At 37.4% G+C, this 25,578-nt stretch overlaps 1 protein-coding gene across 8 annotated transcripts in view; it reads left to right on the top strand.

Annotated features, from left to right (window-relative positions):
• The first annotated feature begins 2,329 nt into the window (after window positions 1-2,329).
• Akap13 (A-kinase anchoring protein 13) overlaps window positions 2,330-25,578 on the top strand; it is a 328,817-nt gene continuing 305,568 nt past the window's right edge. For all 8 annotated transcript variants that reach the window (XM_076851393.2, XM_076851391.2, XM_076851388.2 and 5 more), the window contains exon 1: window positions 2,330-2,493. The gene's annotated coding sequence lies outside the window, so the exon portion shown is untranslated. The remainder of the gene's footprint in view (window positions 2,494-25,578) is intronic.

Genomic DNA, 25,578 nt, shown 5'->3' with positions numbered 1-25,578 from the left:
TGGAAGATCAACCTGCTCATGGTGAACTCTTTTGTGGCAGGGTCAGGACTAGAATGCAGGAGTCTTTTCTCTTTGTGCCAACTATTGAATATTTTCAAGGAGGGTTTTTAAAAATTTTTTTTTAGTCATACATGACAGCAGAATGTATTTTGACATATAATACATACATGGAATGTACATACATCAATCATATTGTCTATTCTATTCTGCTGCCCTTCCTATCCCCCCTACTCCTCCCCTCCTCTCCCATCCTTTCTCTCTATCCAATCTAATGTGACACACTTTCTTTTTCTCATTACAACATCATATATGTAATCTGTATAACAGTGAGGTTCTCCTTCCATCTTCTGTGCAACTCCCCTTCTCCCTCTTTTCCCCTCCCACCTCTCTTCCCTATTTGGTGGTAGTCTTCTTCTCATGCTCTTCCTCCCTATCCCTTTTTGAGTCACCCACCCCCTTATATCAGAGAAGACATTCGGCATTTGTTTTTTAGGGATTGGCTTACTTCACTTAGCATAATCTGCTCTAATGCCATCCATTTGCCTGCAAATGCCATGATCTTTTTATTTTTTAGTGCTGAGTAATATTCCATTGTGTATAAATGGCACATTTTTTAATCCATTCATCTATTGAAGGGCATCAAGGAGGGTTTTGAGTGAATATAGAAGAAGTTGAGCAGCATGGTAAGGTGATTTGGAAAAAATTTTTTACATGAAGAACCAGGGTTAGCCTTGGTTTTTATCATTTTTGTGAAGGTGAACTGAGAAAATAACACATAAGAATCAGGTTTACTGACAGAGAAGCAAATTTAATTATAGTAGAAGCAGTTCTAAGATTTAGAACCCTTTAAAGATGGGAGTGCCTGATACAAGTATTAGGTTTTCATAATATTCTCTCAGAAGTTTGGTTGCTGATAGTGAGCTTATCTGGATCGAGGTTTCCCAAATGACAGTCATTTGCATCTTTGCAAAAATTTTTTCCATGTCCTGTAGGATTTTTAAAAGCTGACCTTAAAAATACTTGTTTAAAATATGTAAATTGCACTAATCTTAAGGTGCTTTTGAATTTTTCATATATATATACTTTTTTTTTACCACTCAGATCAAAACGCAGAACCACCACCCCAAGGGGTCCTTTGTTGCTCCTTTCCAGCCAATAGCCTTCTTCCCCTAGGTAACCATGGTTTTTTCATCAATCTCTACAAATTGGTCTTGCACGTTCTTGAACTGCATATAGTCTCCGTTTTTCACTTAACATTTTTAAGTACTTTTTTTTTTTTTTTAAACTAGGGATTGAACCCAGGGGCTCTGTACCGTTGAGCTACAAACCCAGATATTTTATTTTATTTTTTTGAGACAGGGTCTCCCTAAGTTGCTTAGGGCTTTGCTAAATTGCTGAGGTTGACCTCGAATTTATGACCCCCTGCCTTAGTCTCTGAAGTCGCTGGGATTATTAGGAGTGCACCAACGCGCCAGGGTAGGGTCTTTTTTTTTTTTCTTTCTCTCTTTCTTTCTTCTTCTTTTTTTTTTTTTTAAAAAACAACTTTCTATTGACCTAAGAAATGACAAAGGGTAAACAGTGGTTGGACATGACAGTCATTCCCACCCTCCTCTGCAATACTTATTAAAACACACACAGAGTGAAAACGTTTCTTCGTATTCCAATATAATATCCTGGACCACCATTGGAACTTGGACCATATTTTGCTTCTCAGAAGCCACCAGATGATTTCTGAGGTCCTTTGCATTTGTAAGCCTAAAATTTTGTGGTGATCGAGTAGCCAAAATTTCACAATGCATAGTGACAGTCCTGATCTCTCCATCGCGCCATCTATCCAAGTAACACTTGTTGAGTACCTAGCATGAGTCTCTTACACGGGACAACTGGAAGACCCCACTTCCTCAATGGAGTTAGGGGGAGAATAGAAGAAAAAATCGTTTGAGTGTGTGTGGTAAGTGCTACAGCTCAAGTAAGCGCCAAGCACACTGTGGAAGGCGGTTTCCGGAGATGGGGTGGAGAGAAGGTGGGTGGGCATTTCAACCAGAGGCAGCTGCTGGCTACCCGACTTTGATCACTTTGCTTCGGAGCCGAAGCGGCGGTCAACCTCAGCCTCCCTTAGCAACCAGAGCACACTGCCCAGAAAGGCTTCTATTGGCCTCACGGAGTTTGATGGGCAGCTCTACCATGCAATCCCAGCTCTTGGCCCTGGTTTCCGCGCTTACTCACAGGAGGGCTCCTAGGTTTCACGGCCCTCCTCTAGTGCCCCGCCCAAAGCCCGGTGGCTTGCGGCGCATGCGTGGGTAGCTGGTTGTGTGCTGGGCCAGCGCGGAGCCGAAGCGGCCGTGGTGAAGCGCCTGGGCTCGGTCGAAACCGCCGTGTCGGCTCCTCGCCTGGTAGCCGTCGCCGCAGAGCGGCCGTCTGTTGTCTTTCTCCGCGGCGAAGGTGCAGAGCTGCTCCGGCTCGGGCCCGCGGGGGAGCCCCGGGAGCCGCACGGTGAGAGGGCAACTTAGTTGATGGAGTTGGGGGAAGTTTTGTGGTTTGAGGAGGGGTCGGGGCGAGGAGCGCGGAGCGCAGGCCCCTCCCCCTGCGGCAGCTCCTCGGGGCGGGGGCGGGGGCCGGGGCCGGAGGCGCGCGGGCGGGGATGAATGGGCGGCGGGCACTTCCGCGCCCCGCTCTGTGAACCCCTCCTCCGGTATTGTCTGTGCTCGGGCTGAGGCGCGCCTCCGGCTCCCGCTGTTCCCCTCTGGGCTGCCGCTGCGCCTGGGTGGGGGGCGCGGCACCTCTCCCGACCGCGGTTGCTCTGGTGGCGCCTGCGCCCCCCTCGAGGCTTTGGACCCTCGCCCGGGGCTCCGCGCCACGGGGGCCGTCCTTCTCCTCTCGGGCGGGCAACCGCTCCTTGGGTCTCTCCTGTCGGGCGGAGTGCGCTGCCTTGAACAAGTGCTGCGAGCGCTAGGGAGCGGCTCCCCCGGGCCGGTGCTGACTGTAAACACTTCGGCCGCGACCGCCTCGGGGGGCTTTTCAGCGCCTTCTCCGGGGGCGCGGCCCTACTGACCCGTGCGTCTTCTCCGGACACCAGAGGTCAGGGGGGACCGGTGCGGTCCACACGCGCTCCTGGAACCGTGCATTCAGCTCGCCTTGCCACAGAGCTCAAGTGCAGCTACACTTTGAGACCAAAAGAAACAGTTTTTTTAAATTTTTTTTTGGTAAATATGGCTCAGGGACACTTAAAAATTTTTTTTTTGTTGTTTGCTAAGCCAACCAGTAAGGAGTTTTAAAAACTCAAGGGGAAATTTTTTTTTTTCCATTAAGAAAGAGTAGACACGTTTTTTTAAAAAATAATTAACAGAATAGTTCCGACATATTGTTTCTAGATCCTACTGTGTACTCAGAAATGCACAAAGTTGGATTGTGCAATATTTTGGTGTTCGTTCTTTGCTCTTGTACTCAGTAATGAAGTTATTTTGAGAGTTTCTTGCCTCAGGCAAATATGAAGTGCTTAGCATTGGACCTTCTTTGGCTACTACCCCCACTCCGTTTTATTTTCAGAAGAAGCAGTTTATTCAGTTTTTATAAGCCATTGGACTGTCCAGATCAGGATAAATAATGCAGTGCTTGAAAGGTCATTATTTGCAAATTTGTGAAGGAGTTATGATCATTTGAGATAAATCAGTGTTACTGTTCTTGCCCTCTGTAATGGTCTCTTGGGGATTTGTGGACTGCATTAATTACAAGCCTTGTTAAGCTTTGGTTGTACCATTCCACTGCATTCGGTTTGTTGGGCTTAGGATATGAGAATAATTCTGTTTAAATTCCCCAGATGGAACTAGCTTACATGTCTGTCATTCATAGTGGAACAAATTGACCAAAGTATCATTTAACATTAATTTCAGTTGTATCCCTTTGCCATTTGCTAAAGAAATTTGGGAAATACTGAGTGTAATGCTTTGTTTTGATTTCTCATGCTAGTGAGTAATCTGGAGAAGTGATTTTGGGTGTTTCTGATTTGGTTGGCCTCCTTGTGCTTGAAAACCAACTTTCTTCACCTGATGAAGCTAAAGGAAAACATTTCTTAAGGCATAGGGATGGAGGAATCACAGTGTTTGTCTTGGGCTTCCTTTCCTGTTTCTGTGGTTTTTTTTTTTTTTTTTTTGTGTGTGTGTGTGTGTGTGTGTGAGAGAGAGAGTGAGTGATTGTGGGGTGGAAGGGAGGGAGGGTGACAGAGGTTGGAGGGAGGGTGACAGAGGTTGGAAGGAGTTGTCAGGGAGGGACATAATGTAAACAAATACTACTTAAAATGTAGTGTGACAGGTACACCAGTTGCTTTCCTTCTCTAGGCTGTGATAGCGTGTTGTACATACTTTTGTTATAGAATTTCTCACATTTCATTTATTTGCTGGACTAAACAGTAACTGTACTGGTAGTATAAATGGAATCCTCTGGTCTTTTAACTCCTTGAAGACTGTAATGGTCCTTACTTAGCTTTGTATCCTCTTTGCCCAAAAAGTGTTATACACAATGCAGGCATTCAGCATGTGTTTGAATTGGGTGAAATGCTTTTTACTAGCCAGTGGTAGTGAACAGAGGAGATAGCCATTGACTCTGAGGACTTGTCCAAAATGAGAGTTTACCTGTACATCTGTGATGAAATTTAGTTTTATTTAAAAAGGATTTCTCATCCTCCTTTTCATCTGTTGATTTCTTCTTGAATTGGGGTTCAGATCATGCACTATGGATTTAAAAAAAAAAAAAAGATTGCAATTTAGAAATCCTCCCCCCCCCAGTTGGTGAAAGGTTAAAATGTTAAAACTGCTGTACTAACCCATTCACAACTCCGCATGTTCCTCAGTTGTGAAATTGGGAGATAGCACAATTTAGAAGGAAGTACACACACTTTGGAGGTAGGTAAATTTGTGTTCAAATCCTCCCATTTCCTTTGAATAGTTTTGTCCTTGAGCACCTTACTTTTCCTCTCAGCTTCAGTTTCCTGTTCTAAAAGGTGAAGTAGCATGCTTACAGTGTTCTTAGAAAGAAGTGAAACTGTGTTAGGTAGCTGTCTCCTGGTAGCCATAATGTTAATTTTGATGCATTTTTTACATAACTTACAAAAGCATTCTTAAAAGTGATGCTTCTGTGTATGGTGGTTCAGCTGTTTCTTTGATAAAGAAGAAATCCTGAGACTTGAGTCTTATTTATATGCTTTTTTTTTTTTTTTTTTTAATATATTGGGGATTGAACTCAGGGGCACTGTATATCCTCAACCCTTTTAATTTTTAATTTTGAGACAGGATCATGCTAAGTTGCCCAGGCTGGCCTCAACCTTGGTGATCCTCCTGTCTCAGCCTTCTGAGTAGTGGGATTACAGATGTGCTGCCCCTGCACCCAGCTGTGCTTGCTCCTTCAGGGTTAATGTTTAGTGCATTCAAGTAGGTTTGATTTACTAGTTATTACTAATGAGGGCAGGTATCCAATTGAAAGCACTGCTTCCCCTGTCAGGCTGTCTTTGGGGAGACTGGAGGAAGCAGTTGGTAGAAAGTTTGTTTTGTGAGCATGTCCTCAGATTTATAGTCTTTCACTTCACTTTTGGGTTGAATGATACAGAATAAGTAGAAGATGAATAGGTCACCTATTTTTATCAGTCTTTGTTGGGAGGGTGGACTAGCAGATCTGTTCCTGAAATACTGTCATTTTTATGAATAGTTGTGTTGGGCAGTGGGGTACTTTCTTTTTTTCACCTCTTCAGAGCTGTGTTCAGTATCTGGGGAAGATGAATATTAGTGTGTTTATATGATGTGGATATTGGGGTGGGAGAGAAGGAATAGGTGTGAGGTATTTACCGTTTATGTCACTCAGTAGGCCCTTTTATGGAAATTAATGTTTTTGAATTTGTACTTTCTGATCATATCATAAGCTCATACTTTTCCATAGTATTAGCCTGTTACTCAAAATAACCAGTTATTCTTAAATGGTTAGGAATTAATTAAATATGACATTCTATAATAATTGGTGTTTTTAACTAAGACATCATATTACAAAAAGTCAGTAGGAGTTAAGAGTTTTACAGACTGAAGATGGTTCTCTGATGGTGATCTCTAGTAAAAGCATGTGATATGGAATCACAGGATCTGACTTCACATCCAGAGTTCACCATTATTTGCTGTGTGATCTTGAGCAAGCTGCTTTATCTGCCTTAGACTTAGTATTCTTGCTTATAAAGTGAAAAATTAACATTATCCTTATCCTGTTTATTATATACTACTCTTGTGAGAAACACGTGAAATAAATCACTATACAAATGCTGTGTAGTGGTGTAATTTCATTGGTTAGCTACTGCTTTCAATAAAACTGAAATCCTAGTCTAAAAAAGGGAAAACATCCAACTTTATTGTTTGTTCTTTAAAGAAGGTAATTAAAATAGTACAACATTTTTATTGCCATTCTTTTTGCTTGGGAAACTGATATTTTTCTTTTCACTTTTGGGTCTTCTTATGTTTCCGTTTATAACATTTGTTGTGGAATATTTTCTAAAATAAATTTCAGTTCACAGTGCTTGCTGTTAGACCCAAATTACTGTGGACTTCAGGAACTGACATTGGATGCCAGTGCTTGAAGTCAGGTGAAACCGCAACAAACAGTGAACAAAGAATGTCAGAATATTTCAGAAGACTACAAAAGAAGCTAGTCTGATTTTTACTATCATTTTCATACTTAAGATTTAAAAAACTTTGTAAGTCAGGGGAGTGTGCCTCTTATGTGCCAGATGTTATACTGAATCTTACCTTTATTTCTTATATAATTAAGTCTATGAGGCAGGAATTATTAATCTATTTTAGGATGAGGAAATAACTCTAAAGTGACTTGGCAGTGACCATATAGGTAGTAGGCCATGGTGCTGAAATTTGAATTCTGGCTCCAAAGGCCATTACATCATTGATAACTGTCATCTGGAACATCTGTACATTTGAAAAACAAGTCAAATTTATAGAAGCATTATAAATTTATGATAAATTTATGATATGTCACCCATTTTTAAAAAATAATTTTAGTTGTAGGTGGACACAATACCTTTATTTAATTTATTTATAAGTGGTGCTGAGGCTTGAACCCAGTGCCTTATGTGTGCTAGGCAAGAGCTCTACCACTGAATTACAACCCCAGCCCAGTGCACCTGTTTTAAGTATACAGAATTTAGTGAATTTTGAAAAGGTATCCGTGCTTATAACTTAACAAGCACTATCAAGATATAGAACATTTCTGTCATTTGTGATGTGCTGCTTTCCAGCAGTCCCTTCAACTCTTACCCATTGTCTACCTCACCATAGACAACAACTAGGGTACTCTCTTTTCTGTCATTGTAGTTCAGTTTTGTCTTGTCAAGTCTGGCCTGCTGCCTGCTTTTGTAAATAGGGTGTTCTTGGGAAAGCCATGCTCTTTTGTTTACATATTGTCTTTGACTTCTTTGGTGCTACAGTGGCATCCTAGAGTAGTTAACACAGAGACCCTGTGATCCTCAAAGGCAAATATATTTATGGTGGGGCCTTCTATAGAAAAAAATTTGCTGATCCTTGTTCTGTATAACCAAATGCAGTTATTTGCATCTAAGAAGTTTAATAATAATTCTGTACTATTATTCATACATATTCAGCTTTTTCTTTTTGTCTCCTAAATGTCTTTTATAGTTGATTTAAAACAATTTTATTTGAACCAGGGTAAAATCAAAGTTCTCTCAGTACATGTTTATGTTTCTCTTGTCTTTTGTCATTCTTTTTTACATGTATAGATTGCATTTATTAAAATTCACCCATTTTAATGTGTAATGTTCTCTGAGTTTTGACAAATGTACCCATTCATATAGCCACTCCTTGAAAAAAAAAAAAAAACAGTCAGTTCCTTCATCGCCCCCAAATTCTTCTGTGTGTGTGTGTGTATATGTATGTGTGGTGCTGGGGAATGAACCCATGGCCTTCTGTATGCAAGGCAAGCACTCTACCAACTGAGCTATAGCCCCAGCCCTCTTCTGAATCCTGTTATAGTCAACCCATTCTTCACCCCCAGACCTTGGAAACTCCTGATTTGTTTTCTGTCTCCAAGTCTTTTTGCCTTTTCAAAAATAACATATAAATGGAATTATACAGAATGTAGCCTTATTTTTAAAAATTTTCCCAATGACTAATGATTGTATCTTTTCATATGATTATTTGCCATTCTTTGGTGATGTTTCCATTTAAAATTGGCCATTAAAAATCCCAGCAGCTCGGGAGGCTGTAAGCATCTGCAGTTCTTAGCCAGCCTTAGCAACAATGAGGCACTAAGTGACTCATTGAGATCCTGTCTCTAAATAAAATACAAAATAGGGCTGGGGATGTGGCTCAGTGGTTGAATATCCCTGAGTTCAATCTCAGTAACTCCCCCCCCCCCCCAATATATTATGATTTGCAGATTTTCTCCTATGATGCTTGTTTTTTTATCCTTTTTAAATGTTAATTGTATTTTTTATACCTTTATATTATTTATTTGTATATGATGCTGAGGATTGAATCCAGTGCCTCATACATGGTAGGCAAGTACTCTACCACTGATCTACAACTGTAGCCTTAATGTCATTTAAGGAGCAGAATATCTTAATTGTACAATGTTTTTTTTTCATGGAGCATTCTTTTGGTGTAGTATCAGAAATCTTTGCTAACTTTATAGCACAAAAATTTCCCCGTATTTTCTCTAAGGAGCTTTATAGTTTCAAATTTTACATTTTGTTTTATAAACTTTGAAACTACTTTGGTGGTGGTTTGACCAACTTTGAGTTAATTTCCCTAAGTGATTCATGCTATGAGTGTTTTTTTGTTTTGTTTTTGTTTTTGTTCTTTTTTTTTTTTGTATGTGGATCTTCTAGCAATGAGTGGTGAAAAGACTATCCTTTCTTCATTGAATTACCTTTGTACCTTTGTTGAAATTTGGCCATATATGTATTGGTCTGTTTCTGAATTCTCTATTCTGTTCTATTGATCTGTGTTTCATTTCTCCATTACCATTGTTGATTACTGTAGTTTATAGTCCCTCATGATAAAACTATTATTTGTGTGTAACCCCCCCCCCCCCCCCCTTGCCTTTTTGGCAGTGGTACTGGTGATAGAACCCAGGGGCTCATGTATGCTGGGCAAGCATTCTGTCACTGAGCTACATCCCGATACCACTAAAGCTCTATGGTAAGTCTTGAAATCCGGTCTTGTGAGTTCTCCTATTGTGTTTATTTTTCAGAATTCCTCTGGCTGCGTATTGCTTTGCCTTTCTATACACTTTTTAGAATCATCTAGTTGATGTCTAAAATAATCCCTCTGGAATTTTTTGATTTTTTTTTCCCCTTTTCTTTTGTGGTGGTGAGGATGAAACCCCAGATCTCACACATGCTAGGTAAGTGCTCTACCACTAAGGTATATTCCCCAGCCCTGTGTTTGGGATTTTTGGTTGACATATTATTGAATCTGTAAATCATGGGAGAATTGACTTCTTTATGACTTTGAGCCATGAACATGGAATATCTGTTTATTTAGGCCATCTTTGATTTTTCACCACTGTTGTAGTTTTCAACAATTGGATCTTGCATATGTTTTATAAGCTTTATACGGTAATCCCTGCCTATCTGCAGTTTCCATGTATGTGATCTCAGTTACTGCTCTCAACAAGAAGGAAGAGTACAGTAGAATAAGATATTTTGAGAGAGAAAAGAGAGAGGAAGACCACACTCTTAATTTTATTATAGGAAATTGTTATAATTGTTCTATTTTATTGTTTCTTTATCAGTTTCTTATTATGTCTTATTTACAAATTAAACTTTATTACATGTATATATGTGTAGGAAAAAAATAGTATATATAAGGTTTGGTATTTTAATGGTTTCTTAGGATTCTGCAAATAAGGGAGCCCTACTGTATCAGAGTTAGTAGGAATTCACATTCTGAAAACTTGTCTGATCATGATAAAAATATTATTATGAAATCTATTGTACATTTCCTATTTCTAAAGGTGTTGATAATAGTCGATAGATAATGACATTTTTAATGTGATGCCAAGGGTATTATTTGTGTGTACTTCACATACATAGATACACAAAAGAGTCTGGAAAGAGGTTATTGCAAAATGTTTAGTCACTCTTGAGGAGTGAGATGGTATAGAGTAATTTTTGATTTTCTGATTTCCTGCAGTGTATGTATTTGTCTTTACTCTTATTTTTCATGAAGGAAGTTAATACTTTTGGAGGGTCTGCTCAGTTGGTGAGTTTCTGGGGTGATGGGCTTCAGTTGTTTGCTGTGCTAACATTACTTGTTACCATTGACTGTGTTTTTTTAAAAAAATTGAGTCCTTAATCATAGAGGGCAATCACGTAAGAGGGTATGGGTGGTTTTGATATGAATCCATACTGGCTTCTTGGAATACTGTTAGCCAGTACTCTTCCTATAAGGCTAGTTGTGGCACCATGTTGTTCACATCAGAGAAATTGAGCAGAGTGTAGAGTTTTTGTTTTGTTTTAAATCTGAATTTTATCAGGGTTTTTTTTTTTTTTGTACTGGAGATTGAACCCAACTACATCCCCAGCTTTTTGTTTGTTTGTTTGTTTGTTTGAGACAGGGTCTCACTAAATTGCTTAATGGCCTGGCTAGGTTGCTGAGGCAGGCTTTGCACTTGTGATACTTCTGCCTCAGCCTCCCTAGTCATTGGGATTACAGGTGTAATTGAAAGTACTCTTTTTCATAGGTGGTGGCTGTGTTAAAGATGGTGGATATGTCAGGAGCGTTTTGTAAATTTGACATTTTCTTTAATATCATAAATCACATCTGAAAGCACTTAGAATGATTTGGTCTTGCTAGTTGAATTCTGTTGGTCTACAGTGGGTGTGTTTTTGGAGTCAGAGAAAGGAAGTCCATTGTGACCTTGTGTGAAAATAATTTGTTACCTTTGACAAGCTGAGAGAGATGGTTTTTTGCATCTCAACAAGAGGTTGAACTCAGAATAGAGATTACAGTTGTGGAGTTATTTAGGGAAAAATGGTGGCAACAAGAGTTTAGAAGTAGAGTTCTTTTGTTTTATTCTCCCTGTGGTACTGGGGATTGAACTCAGGGCCTTGAGTATGGTAGTCAAGTATTCTTATTACTGAGCTACATTTTGAACCCTTTTTATTTTATTTTTGAGATGGGATCTTGCTTAGTTGTTCTGGCTGGTCTTGAACTTGTGAACCTTCTACCCCAACCTCCTGAGTTCCCAGGCATGCACCATCATGCCTTGGTGAGAGAAGTAGTATTCTTAGTGTTTATTTGGTCACAGGAAACCTTGGGGCCTGGCTAATGTGCTTTCTCTCTTTGAGGATTAAAGGCATATATTGGTCAGTGGCAAACTACACCTTTCCTCTAGGACTTTGTGACTATATATACATAGTCTATCTAGTTTTATGCCATAAGTCACATTTTTTCACAGTGATATAATTAAATTCAAAGTAGCCAGCTTAAAATTCCAGCTTGTTTGTGTTGTAAATAGAAAATCACTATGGTCTGCTTTAAAAATTTTCCTAGAACTCTTAAAAACCTACTAGGCTTTCAGGTTTCTGCCTTGAAAACCAGAAACTTGCCAGTAGAATTATATTTTCTCTCATATGCAGGAGCTTTGAGGATGGAAATTAATAATTAACATTTGCATATTTGTTCACATCTTTAAAGTGTTTTACAAATATTTAATTAGGTCATTTTTAACCTTTATTAGAAGTTGAAAATCCAGATTTTGTAGGTTCATTGTGGGAGTACAGAAGTGTTAGGTGGGGAGTCTTAAGTGAGAAAAATGCAGGTGTTAAATAGACCTTTAGTTTTTGGCCCAGCTTAGTTCATATCAAGCATGTTTTGGGCTGTATATCTTCTTCTTAATGTGAGGGAGTAGAATTATGTGGATTGAAAAAAAAAAAAAAAAAAAAAGGACAACGGGTGGAATGGTTGGGAAAAGGCATGGGTGATTCAAAGACTTGTAATGCAGCTTTCTCTTCCTTAGTCCCTTAAATGTGAATTGACCCAGTTCATTCCTATGAGCATTTTTAAAATGGCAGGATGTGATTGGAACTGACCCCAGGCACTTGGATAGAGCTGTTATGCATGCAAATTGCTAGAGAAAATTCTTTTTCTTTTTAATTCTGGGTTAGGAGATAATGACTAATGGATACCTTGCTGCTTTCCTCCTCATCATTTGTTACCTGATTCCATCATCTCCTTTGCTACCCCAAGTAAAAATGGATTTTCCTGCAGGATTGTATAGTTGAAAGGAGACTCTAGTTTTCAGTTCTGCTGTGGTTCTGTCACATAACTAGCTGTGTGACCTGGAGTAGGCCACTGCTTTTCTTCTGCTTTGGGTTCTTTTGTTCTGTGAAACCATATTTGTTGATGACTTATTTTTTCTTGAGCGCTAGAGGGGTGGCCAGAGGAAGATAGAAAATTTAAGCTCTTGGACATGAAATGTGGCAGAGGATATTTTCATATCAGTGAGTATTGTTTGGAATAATTACTTGATTTTTCTTACTGTTGTCAACCACATTATTATATTATACTTTAAACATTATCCCCCCCCCCCCCCCATGTAGTGCAACAAATAGGACCATTTGAGAAATGTTGTATCTGGGTGATTTCCTAAGACAGGACATCTTTTTCATCATTGCTTATACTCACAGGGACCTGTTTTTAAATCTTTAGATGACCTTGCAAGAGAAACCTAAGTATGTGAAGGCAAAAAGAAAATTCTTAGAGCTTTGCATGTATGTTTAATTGAATTCTTAGAGTTTTGCATGAATATTTAATTAAAACAATTTTTTAAAATCATGAATGAGAATCTGTTCTTTTAATGGGGCTAGAAAAGAATGGTTCTGAACTTTTTCCTCTATCAGATGGCATTTTTTCAAAGTCTCTTTCCTCCTTTTCCTTTCCTTCTGCCCTTAAAATCTGAAAATTTAAAACATGAGTTGCTTGTGGCTGGAGAATCTCTTTTTAACATTAAATACACCCAAGTTTAAGCTATTCATTCTTTCTGTTCTTCCACTAAGATTTGTGGAAGGAATGTTGTACAGCTGGACCTTGAATAATACTGTATATGATCTTTGCATAATTGAGATTGGCTTAGTTAAATGTTTTAAGTCACCCTAGAATGTCTGAAGAGAACATTTACTTACCTTTTTGAAAAAAGGGACTTTTTTTGAAACTTTTTTTTGGGGGGTCAGGATAAATTATGTATATAAATTAGACAAGATAGAAGTTTTCTTTTGGAGACTTATCTGGTTATATCAGTATTTTAAGCTACAGAAATGAATTTTTAAAGATACCATGCTAGAATAAATGATTGTTTTTCCTATTTAAAATAGGGATTTGAGATGTACTGTTTTCACTCACTTCTTTACTTAATCCTATATTGTCTTTGCCCACTGTTTTATTTCCTTTCTCACAAGTTAATGTGGTAGGATTTATTTGTCAGATTAACTGAGTAGATTGGGTAAGGCAATACCACATGTCTGAATTTCTTCCTAGATTATAACCTCCATGGAGGCAGATTTTTCTCTGCTTTAGTCATCACTCTCTCCTTAGCATGGTACATAATAGTTGCTATTCAGGAAATATTTGGATTGATGGAAGGATGAATAAAATTTTGTCAAAACTATATATGTATTATTTAACTTAAAATATATCCTGTTGTAAACAAATGAACACATTTTAATTTTTCTTTCCTTAGCATCAGGTTTAGTTTGATTTTATGAGTTTAAATTAATTCCTTTTTCAGGGAAGAGAAGACACATGCTAAATGAAAGATTGATCATTGTTACCCAAGTCTGGAGGCAAAATTTGTACAAGTGTTGCCTGACTTTTGTGTTTGGTCACTGTAGTACTCTATCACTTTACAATGTAAACCTGTTCAACTTTATCATTGGCCTTTAGTTGGTTGGCCTGAAATGTAGGTGTAGCATGTCTGCCTAATTTATTTAAAAATATTTACAATTTCAAAACATTCAAAATGGAACAGTAGAATTGATCCCTCTATACTCATTACCCAGATTCTAGAGAATTAAGAAGATTTTGCTATTCTTTTTTAAAAAAATATTTATTTTTTAGTTGTAGTTGGATGCAATACTTTTATTTTATTTATTTATATGTGGTGCTGAGGATTGAGTGCAGGGCTTGCACCTGCTAGGCCAGAACTTCAATGCTGAGCCACAACCCTAGCCTGATTTTGTTATTCTTTGCGCGCATCATTTTTAAAATGTCAGCTTTATTATGATAAAATCTGTCTGATACCATCAAATTCACCCTTGTGTCATTTTAATTATGTTCATCTAAGTTATCTTTAAAGTTATCATTTCCTTAATGGTGATTTTTAAATGTTATTTTTATTCTAATGTATAATACTATAAACTGTGAAATGTTTCTGTAAAACATGGCAGGATATGTTTCCAGGATACCAGTGAGACAACTTTAACTCAAAGCAAATGAGTGCTGAGTAGCCTATTTTCCTTTCAACAGAATAATTACAGAAATAGGACCATAAACCTTCTATTAAGCACTTTTATATGAAATCTGAGGTTTCTGTTAAATTAGACATGGAAAATTAAACAAAGCTGCACAAATTACTGATCTGTGCAATTTTTGAGTTCTCCCTTATGTTAAGACTTTTTTCTTTTTTCTTTTGGAAGACCTTTAAATACCAGCACAAGAATGTTTTGATTTATACAAAATTATTTTTGGTTTCTTGTCAGTTTTTTTCACCTCCCCCCATAGAATTTAGTGACCTTTTTTTCCCCTCTAGAATTTGTTTTTCTTCTTAAAATGCATTCCTACTTACTTTGAATTTTGTGAAGAAAATACTTTTTTTTTGAGGCAGTGAATGCCTTAATAAATTTTGTAGTTTTTAATCATTCATTGGGCAGTGTATATAAAATTGTTGAATTTTCCCCCCCATGCTTTTAAATTCAGATCGGCATCTTAACAGCATTTATTTGAAGCCCAAGAACAATTGATAACACTGTTTTTCATGGCTCCTGTTTGTATATATTGTATTGTAAATTCATGAATTCTCTGAAATACCACACTCCCTACCTCCCCAACCCACTGTGGTAAAATATTGTTTTGGCTGTTTGGCCAAAAGTGCTTGTGGCAATCTAGAGACTACTGCTTCAATCGTTAGGTCTCTAGGATATGTGTCCTTAAATGGAGAAACTTCTTTCCTAAAACCAAATAAAAATAATGTGTCCTCTGTGAGATGCCTCAGGACCCAAGTACTAAATTCAGAAGAAAAATGTTATTTATTCTATTCCTTCAGCCTTGATGCCTACAGAAATGTGCAGGGAAAAGTTCATTTATTGAGAATACTATTGATCTGGGTATTTTATGTATATCAGTTCTGATCTGTATAAGCAAGGTAGTTTTAGGATTGTTCCGGAATTGAGGCTCAGGGAGGTTAATTAATTTTGGATGTACTTCATTCAGCATGTTACTGAAGGCCTGTTGTGTATCAGGCACACTGCTAGATGCCAGGAATTGAGGAGTGAATAAAGATGAGGTCACTGCCCTTAAATGTGCTCATGATTTTTTTCATTAAGATATGATAAAAACAATAATAATGGTAATAATTGCCATCATTTATTATTGCTTTTCATATGCCAAGCTTAGTACTAAGTGCTCTGCAAACCATATTTTAATCCTCACAACCCTTTTAAGAGGTACTATCTATTATTAATCATATTTTATGAATGAGGAGACTGAGGCTCAGATTACATAAATTGCTGAGGAATACACAGAATGTTGGCAGAGTTGGGTGTTGAACATGAGTCTGTGATTTTAGAGCCCAGACTCTCTGCAATGCCTCATTCTAGCAAGAGTTGAAATAATTATGCAAGGGGGACATCCATTGTGAGTTATGATTTTGGCAGGACTTTATGTAACTTTGACTTTGCTAGTAGGTTTATTTTTATAGTTAACTTTCTACTTTATAATCTCATATGCTAGGGGTCATCAGATAGTTCTTATGCTTCACAAGAAAACATTTTTAAGAAGTCGTATTTTTTTTTAAAGTAGTAATATTCAGGCCCTCTAGAAAGTCAGAAATTATACATCACACAAAAAAGTACACATATAAGTAGTTGACATTACTCAAAGAAATTATTTTAGGTATAATTTGCTGTTTTTCTTTCCAAACTTGAAAATTTGTAGAGAGAGTGTGTGTGTGTGTGTGTGTGTGTGTATACCTGTGTACATAAATACAATCCATGTGTGACATATATACTCAAGTGTAAACAGATTACAAAACATTTCGTGAATATAGCTTTATATTCTATCAAGTAACTGATGTATTTTTAAATAGCTATATAATGTTTCATTATATGAATTTAGATTTATCCTCATTCACTAAATATCCTATTTGAGTATTTAGGTTATATCCCCCCTGTCTTGCCTAATTTTTCCCCTCTTCCTTTTTGCTAAGGTAAACCTTGCTGTGATGAATCACTGTGTTATTGAGCCCTTCATCACTGTAAGCAAAATTCCTGATAAGAACAGCTTAGAGGAAGACAAATTTACTTTGGGCTCATGGTTTCAGAGATTCAGTTCTTGGTCAGGCGATACCAGTGTTATGGGCCTGAGGTAAGGCAGAGCACCATGGTTGGGAAGGGTATGGTGGAGAAAAGCTGCTTAGCTCAGGGTACCTGGGAAGTAAAAAGAGAGAGAGAGGCTGAGAGGATCCAGGGACAAGATATAATCTGTAAGGGCATGCCCCCACTGACCTGTTTCCTCTAGCCAAGCCCTGCCTGCCTAAATTTACCATCTGGTAGTCCATTCAGATTATTAATCAATTAAATGAATTACAATCTACTGATGATGAAACAGCTCATAATCATTTCACTTCTAAACTACTGCTTTGCCTAACATGAACTTTTCAGGGTGGACCTTGTGTTCAAACCATAACCAACTTATACATGTATTTTTGAATACTTGTTTACCTTTTTCTCACAGAAATGGAATTGCTAGGGCAAATTATTTCAACAACTGTTCAATGATAATGTCAAGTTGACTACAGAAAACTTACAATCTTTAGACTCCCACTGACAGAACATGAGTGCCTACTTAGCATTTTTTTTTTTGCTTTTTTTAAAACAATTTTTTCATAACATGTAGAAAGCAAGTTTTTAAAGTTTTAAGTGTCATGATAGAAATACTATTAGAATTCTGGATTCTTGACAACCAATAATAAATCAAAGAACTTTGTATTTCTAAAGAATAGCTTCAGTGAGGCCCTAAGCACTGAAAACTAATCTCAGTTCTCAATATTAAAAGACACATGAAGGCAACTTTCAAATAAAAGGAGTGACTGATATGTTCTTTTGGATACTTCCTGCGGGTCCAGAGTAACTCTTATCAGTGAGACAGGGAAGTATTTGAGATAAGATTTGTAGAGATGATAGGAAGTAAGGTACCCTTTTCTTTTTTTTTCTTTTTTTTATTGGTTATTCAAAACATTACAAAGATTGCAGAATCACATCAGTTACACATGCACATTTTTACATAATGCCATAATAGTAACTGTTGTATTCTGCTACCTTTCCTATCCTCTACTATCCCCCCTCCCCTCCCATCTTCTCTCTCTACCCCATCTACTGTAATTCATTTCTCTCCTTATTTTTTTTCCCATTCCCCTCACAACCTCTTATATATAATTTTGTATAACAATGAGGGTCTCCTTCCATTTCCATGCAATTTCCCTTTTCTCTCCCTTTCCCTCCCACCTCATGACTCTGTTTAATGTTAATCTTTTCCTCCTGCTCTTTCTCCCTGCTCTGTTCTTAGTTGCTCTCATTATATCAAAGAAGACATTTGGCATTTGTTTTTTAGGGATTGGCTAGCTTCACTTAGCATAATCTGCTCTAATGCCATCCATTTCCCTGCAAATTCCATGATTTTGTCATTTTTTAGTGCTGCGTAGTACTCCATTGTGTATAAATGCCACATTTTTTTAATCCATTCATCTATTGAGGGGCATCAGGGTTGGTTCCACAGTCTAGCTATTGTGAATTGTGCTGCTATGAACATCGATGTAGCAGTATCCGTGTAGTATGCTCTTTTAAGGTCTTCAGGGAATAGTCCGAGAAGGGCAATAGCTGGTCAAATGGTGGTTCCATTCCCAGCTTTCCCAGGAATCTCCATACTGCTTTCCATATTGGCCGCACCAATTTGCAGTCCCACCAGCAATGTAGAAGAGTACCCTTTTCCCCACATCCTCGCCAGCACTTGTTGTTGTTTGACTTCATAATGGCTGCCAATCTTACTGGAGTGAGATGGTATCTTAGGGTGGTTTTGATTTGCATTTCTCTGACTGCTAGAGATGGTGAGCATTTTTTCATGTATTTGTTGATTGATTGTATGTCCTCCTCTGAGAAGTGTCTGTTCATGTTTTTGGCCCATTTGTTGATTGGGTTATTTGTTGGTACCCTTTTAAAAAGGAGCTCTGAGAAGCCATCTGGGGCCATTCTGTTCTGTATCAAAATTTATAGAATTAATGTTAAATCTCATTTAGTTCTGAAAACATGACTGTACATAATCCACACATTGTACCTCAGGTCTCAGTTCATGTGTTGACATAGTTTAAATGATCAAGAAAATCAAATTAAACATTAGAACTGTGCTCTTGACTTTAGTGTAGCAAAACTTCTTTAATTTTTTATGAGCAAGGGTGAATTAATTGGTCTCAGTTATAACAGCAGTGATTTCCAACCAGATAACACTTGTCGAGACTTTTTTGTACTTTAGGTAGGAAGAGCCAGTTGCACAGGAGATTCTAAGTTGGGTGCATAAATCATCTACTGGCAGTATAAATATATCAAAGGGTCTGTTCTTTTGGAAAATTTTAGGAGTTTTACCTGGCTGATCTTTAGCCTATTCCTGGTTATAAAGAACAAGCTGATTAATTATAATGTAATGGATAAATCTAGAAGCTGGGTGTGGTGGTGCACTCCTATAATCCCAATGGTTTGGAAGCTTGAGACAGGAGGATCACAAGTTCAAGGCCAGTTTCAGCAACTCAGTGAGGCCCTAAGCAATGTAGTGAGACCCATTTCAAGATAAAAAACAAAAACGGCTGGGGATGTAGCTCAGTGGTAAGGTGCTTTTGTGTTAAATCTCCAGTAGGCGTCCGTGCCCCCACCCCAGGAAAACAAATTAAAGACTAGAAGTAGATGAACTGATCTATGCTGGCTCTAAAATTATGTTCTGGAATGTGTATATGGTTATTCACTTGTGGGAGGAGTTCTGTGGTCTCTTTGGAACTGCCTTTTTTTTTTTTTTAAGTTTTATGTAGGATGGATACCTGATTCTTTTTTTTTAATATTTACATTTTTTTAGTTTTCGGCAGAGACGACATCTTTGTTTGTATGTGGTGCTGAGGATCGAACCTGGGCCGCACCCATGCCAGGGGAGCGCACTACTGCGCTAAGGCTGGAGCCACATCCCCAGCCCTGATACCTGATTCTTGAACTATTCATGTTACCTAAATGTCTGGATGTTATTTTGTTTTTGTGGGAACCCTCTTTTATGTGAAATTTTGAGGACATCCTCTGCCAGCCTGAATTAATGTGAATTTCATAGGCTTCGCAAAGGGCATCTTTGTTGGAAATCTTTTGGGGTCAGGCTAACTTTAATTTTTTTTCTGTTACAACTGCGTTATTTGAGCTTGAATGTCAGAAGTGTGCCATCTTGCTTTCTCAGTATTTCTTCCTCCTAGTAACTTGAGCTATAAATTGTTTACCAAAGAAGCTAGTCAATTTGTGTCAGAATTGTCTTGACAAAAGATAATGCATGAAGAAAATGGAATAATAGCAAATAACAGGTCAGGCATTGAATAGAACCTTGTCTGCTAACATATCAAAGGATTCTTTGAGTCTTATTACTTTCTTTCCTGTCTTCTGGATGTGGATTAAACATGAAAGTTTGGTAAATCAGTGCTAGGAGTTAAATGTTTCTCTGCACTTATTCTAGGACATCTGAAAATACTAATAGGGAACAAAATAATAAAAGAATGAGTGATGAGTGATGAAGAACAAAATAATAATAATATGTGAATAATAGAGTAATGTGAGGGTACTGATAAAAGATGCCAGATGACAGAGATGAGAAGGATAAATTCTGACACAGAGCATTCTGTAGCTGAAAAAAACTTGGTTGTCAGTGATCAGACACTGGATTAGGATTCAGCAGATTTGCATTCTCAGCTTAGTTTGTTGCTAACTACTTTGGGCATTTGACTTAGTTTACCTTGCCTCAATTTCATTTTTATTTTTCGTGGTACTGGGGATTGAATCCAGGGATGCTCTACTACTGAGCTACATCCCCCAACTTAAATTTTTATTTTTATTTATTTTTTATAAATCCTAAAACTGGTTCTCACTAAATTGCTGAAGTTGGCCTGGAAATTCAGATTCTCTTACCTTAGCCTCCCAAAGTTGCTGGGATTACAGCTATAGGCATGTGCCACTGCACATGTTAAATTCTTTAGAGTTAGTGAATTAATTAGAAATTAGATTAATCTCAGAGACATGATACTTATATGGCTACATAGGAATTTTGTTGGAAACTTAGATGTCCCAAGCACAAATTTACTATGATGATACCTAATACAAAGAAATTGGGCATTTTGCTGGGCACAGTGGTGCTTGCCTGTAATTCCAGTGATTCAGGAGGCTGAAGCAGGAGGATTGCAAGTTCCAGGCCAGTCTCAGCAACTTAGTGAGTCTCTTATCTCAAAATAGAAATAAAAAGGGCTGGGAATGTAGCTTAGTGCTCAAGTACCCCTAGGTTCAACTCCTTCCAGAATGAAAAAAGAAGAAGAAGAAGAAAAAAAAAAAAAACCCAGACATTTTAGGGATTGACTTCTTTTGCCAGCCTGAGGTTTGATATAAGAGGCTCAGGATTTGATCCCTAAAATAGTCAAAAAGAGAGGAAAACAAGCATATTTTTCTTTAAAACATAATGGTTTATAAAAATAAAGTCAACATATGCTGGATTATTAGTGCTCTTCTGATTTCCTACTCTTATGCATGTGTGGTATCACATTTCTCAGCCTCTTTTAAGTTGGTGTGGCCATATTACTTGTTCTGTTCAAGGAAATGTAAGCAGAACTGAAGTGTTAGTTTTGGATAGAAGCATTTAACAGCTGATAGAAAAATCTTTCTCCGTTTCTTACTTGTGGGACCAGGACATACAAGTTGATTTGGAAGTATGGTATGAATAAAGGGGTTGGAACAATGAATTGGAACATGAAGGGCAGCGACCCTACGGAGTTGCCTTAGAACCACGTTGATCTTTATTATTATTTTTTTGGTACTGGGGATTGAACCCAGTGGCACTCTACCACTATCTACATCACCAGGCCCTTTTATTTTTAATTTGAGGCAGGGTCTCACTAAAGTTTAAGGCTGAGTCTGGCCTTAAACTTGAGATCCTTCTGTTTCAGCCTCCCAAGTAGCTGTGTATTGGTGTGTGCCACCACATCTGGCTTCATGTTGATCTTTGAGTGAGGAGTGAACTTAACAATGGTCAGCCTCTTATACTTTCTAATTGTTATAACCTAGCGTATCCTGATGTTACTACACACATCATCAGAAATTATTGATATAATAGATTTCTAAGGAGAAGTACTGACCAAGAATGAAAAAAATTACTTCAGAAGTGATTTTCTTTTCTTTGGATATCATCTGTTTTATGTTCTATCAGTTTATTCTTCCTGAGTCACAATTTTGGTTATATTACTGCTGTACATCAGCTTGTGCCTTTGTTTATTCAGACATTCCAAAAACACGTATTGATCATTTTGTGTGCCAGTGCTGCTTGACTCTAGGGACATATGGAATGTTCCTTTCTCTCAGTGGCTGATTCTGCCTTAGGTTTGGTTGTGAATCTTGGAGGATATTTCCTGCCTAAGACCTACTTTATTCTCATAATTGGAGATAATCTGTCTTTCTGACCTATCAAGCCTTTTTAGCACATTGCCTTGTATCCTGTGTTGTATATTTTTCTGTATGTTATTCCCTTTACTGGACTAGTGTCATACCTTTGTATCCCTAGTACTTGTAGCATGATTACGGCTCTGAAGTGTTTACTGGGTGAATGGTTGTTAGATTGTGACCGTGTTGAAAGACCAGCAATTAATTATCTTAGTTATCTTTAATGTTCTTTTGCCTTTCTTGTTTGTATGTACTTCCTCCTACCTATTATTGTTTGTCAATTCATAGCACTTAGTGGGGCCTTATGTAGCAATGGATTATTTTTATTATTATTGTTGTTGTTATTGTTTTCATAAACTCTTATCTAGAATACTGTATCCTAGGCACACCCTTGATGTAAGGTCTGTTTTGTGTTTAACTATCTGTAGGGTTTCATAATGTAACTTATTTGATATGTCTGGGCTTATGAGGAACATATGGGTTTACAGTTTTAACCATTTCAGACTGTTTTGTCTTGGTATTTTGCTGTATCTATAATCATTTCCTGAAAGATGTGTGTCCTTTATTCAGTTTTGAACTGAGTGGTTTAAAAGACTTCTTGATTCTAGTCTCATTTGGCTGCTAGCTGACTTTGTTAATTTTGCATGTGGACTTTATGTATCCTCAAAACAATTGGGTTAGACAAGAATCCGTTATTTACATCCTGATTTTACTGTGGACCCAAGTAAGTTATTTGAATTCTAGTTTAGTGTGGGTACACAAATTGGAGACAAGATTCTAGTACACAGGGAGTAGGGTGAAAAACAACTTTAGATTTATTGAGTGCTAAATATGTGCTAGATGCTGTTCATGTGCTTTATTCAGCATCTTTTGAAGGAAATTTTTAACTCATGTTTTAGTTAAGAAAATCTCAGGTGCAAAGAAACTAGGTTACTTATATAGCCAGGAAGGACAGGATCCAGAACTTTGGCTGAAGTTAGTCTCATTGCAAAGCCAAGGTGTTTTTTTTTTTTTTTTGGGGGGGGGGGGTGTTGTTGTTGTTAGTTGCCAACATTTGCAGATTTTGCTAATAGCCTTTAGGTAATGAAGGATGGTGTACCTTGAAACCAGGACTATCAGTTGTGTATGCTACTATTGGTAGAATCCTTTTAAAATACAAAGGGGAGTGACTGGAAAAATAAGCTTGTTTTGAATCTTCCATTAAAACCATATGCTTCACATTAGTGCAGTAATTCCATTTGTTTATTATAAATGCATTTTGCATCCTCAGTGAAGGGATATTGGCTGACATTCCCATGGCAATATGTGATTTCATGATTGTGGGTTCAGGTCTTGCTTCTTTCTCTCAATTGCTTTTTGTAACCTTGAACTAACTAACTAACCCTTTCTAAAAATGCCTTTTTAAAATTTGACACATTGTAATTACATATAATAATGAGATTCATTGTATCAAATTGGTTTATGCACATAATTTGATTAATTTTATTCCCTAGTACCTTCCCTTACACTCTTTTCCTCCCTGCCCCTCATCCACTGATCTCCCTATTATTATTATTATTATTATTATCATCATTATTTTAATCAGTATATTCTAATTATATATATGTCAGATTCATTGTGGTGTATTTGTATATGGTATGTAACCCTTTTTGAGCTGCAGTTCTTTTGTATGTAAAATGAGAAAAAACAGTACCTACTTTATATAGCATATTCCTTGTTGCTAGGCACATATTTGTTTACAAGCAATTGCATCTGTGGTGTTGGGAAAAAAAAATTTTTTTCTCTAAGTATAGGATATTGGAAGGTAGAAGAGATGCTATGCAGCAGATACTGACCTTTCCAGTCTGCATTCCTGTTGAGAAATAAATTAGTTACAATATTTGTGTGTTCCTGTTTTAGGAGACATGAATAGGTTAATATTTGTTTGCAATTTTGCTATTTTGTTAATTGTTTTAAGTGTAATTATATTTTACAATATTTCAAGTAAGCAGAGGGTAGATACTTTGAGGGAAAAATATGTGAGAATGGAGCTAGTTTGATGGTTTCTAGGGATAGATTTATTTTGTGATTCCATTTAGCAAACATTTGAAACACCTTATTATGGGCTAAATCCTGAAAGAACCAAAGGGGAGTAATGCATAGTCCCAGTTCACAGAGAACATATCTTTGGAGAAAATACTCTTTTATGTCTTGTGCAAAACAAAAAGAGTAAGTATTATGTCAGATTGTAAGTACAAGTAGAATAAGTTCATTGAAGAAAGTATTTCAACAGAATGTTCAAAGAAATTAAAAGGTAATTTTTGAATGTAGTCAGGGAGATAGAACTTTATGGTATAATGGTGACACAATATCAACTGTGTGGTATACAGAAATCAAAGGAACACAAATGAGGGATGAAGGATTGCACTGGATCTTAAAGTGTAAGTAGGGTTTTCCAGGCATAGGTTGAGGAGAGAAGGAATGGAAAGATATTTCTGAAGCAATGCAGTGTGCACAAAGAAACAGACATCAAAAAGTTTAATGTGTGACAGCAGCGAGCAGTAACATGTATTTGATTTATTTAGTGTGGTTAGGGTATGGTCACAGGTCAAGCTGGGGTAGGTGGAAGTGTCTCATGTGTTTGTATAGAGAATTTAGGGCTTAGCCTCCTGAAGCAGAAGGGGGAGAGTGTAGTCTTTTGTTTTGGAGAATGTGGTCTGGGAGCAGTATGGATAGTGACTTAGTTGGAGAAGAAGGGAGCACTGCCTCTTAAGAGACAAGTTACAAGAGAGAATTACAATAGTCTGGGACAGAGATTGTGAAACTAGTCCTGAAAGTAGTGAAGATAGAGGGGAGTTAACAGTTCTGCTGGATATTTGAAGGTCAAATGGATGAAAGTTGGTGAGTAGATGGTGGGAAGTAAGAGATGGTAGTAGTCCAGAACGATTGGAAGTTTCTCTGAAAGTTTGTTGGTTATGAATGATTGTGTAGCTGTGGGGCATGACTCATTCTGCCTTGGGGATGGCTAGCTAGGCTTTCTGGAAGAGGAAATGTTTGAGTTCAATTTAGATTGTCTCTTTTTCTAAGTGGTTCTCGGTCTTGCCTATAATCTATTTTAGAGTTTATTCAGCTAGAAAACACTAACTGCTTAGTATGCCAGTAATGAATATTTAATATGGTTTTTACATTTTAATTGTGGCAAAATCTATACACTATAAAATCTGTTTTAACCATAGTTAAGTAACATTAGATACATTTACATTGTTGTATAATATTACCACTGCCCATGTCCACTGCCATGTTTTCATCTTGCAGAACTGAAACTACTCATTAAACAATAACTGCCCATTCCTTTTGGCACCCCACCACATGGCGAACATGATTTTTCTTTCTGTCTATGGATTTGACTACTCTGTGTACTTCATATAGACGGTATCGTGCAGGATTTATCTTCTTGTAATTGACTTATTTCAACTAGCATGTCCTCAAAATTTATTCATATTGTAGCATATGTCAGGATTTACTACTTTCCAAAGGTACCATAATATTCTGTTATGTGTATATATTACGTTGCATTTTAGTCCCTCCATTGATGAACACTATTGCTG

The sequence above is a fragment of the Callospermophilus lateralis genome, chromosome 3 (assembly GCF_048772815.1).
Source record: "Callospermophilus lateralis isolate mCalLat2 chromosome 3, mCalLat2.hap1, whole genome shotgun sequence".
NCBI classification, from domain to species: domain Eukaryota; kingdom Metazoa; phylum Chordata; class Mammalia; order Rodentia; family Sciuridae; genus Callospermophilus; species Callospermophilus lateralis.
The sequence above is the reverse complement of the archived record's forward strand: the minus strand, read 5'-3'. Positions and strand labels throughout refer to the sequence as shown.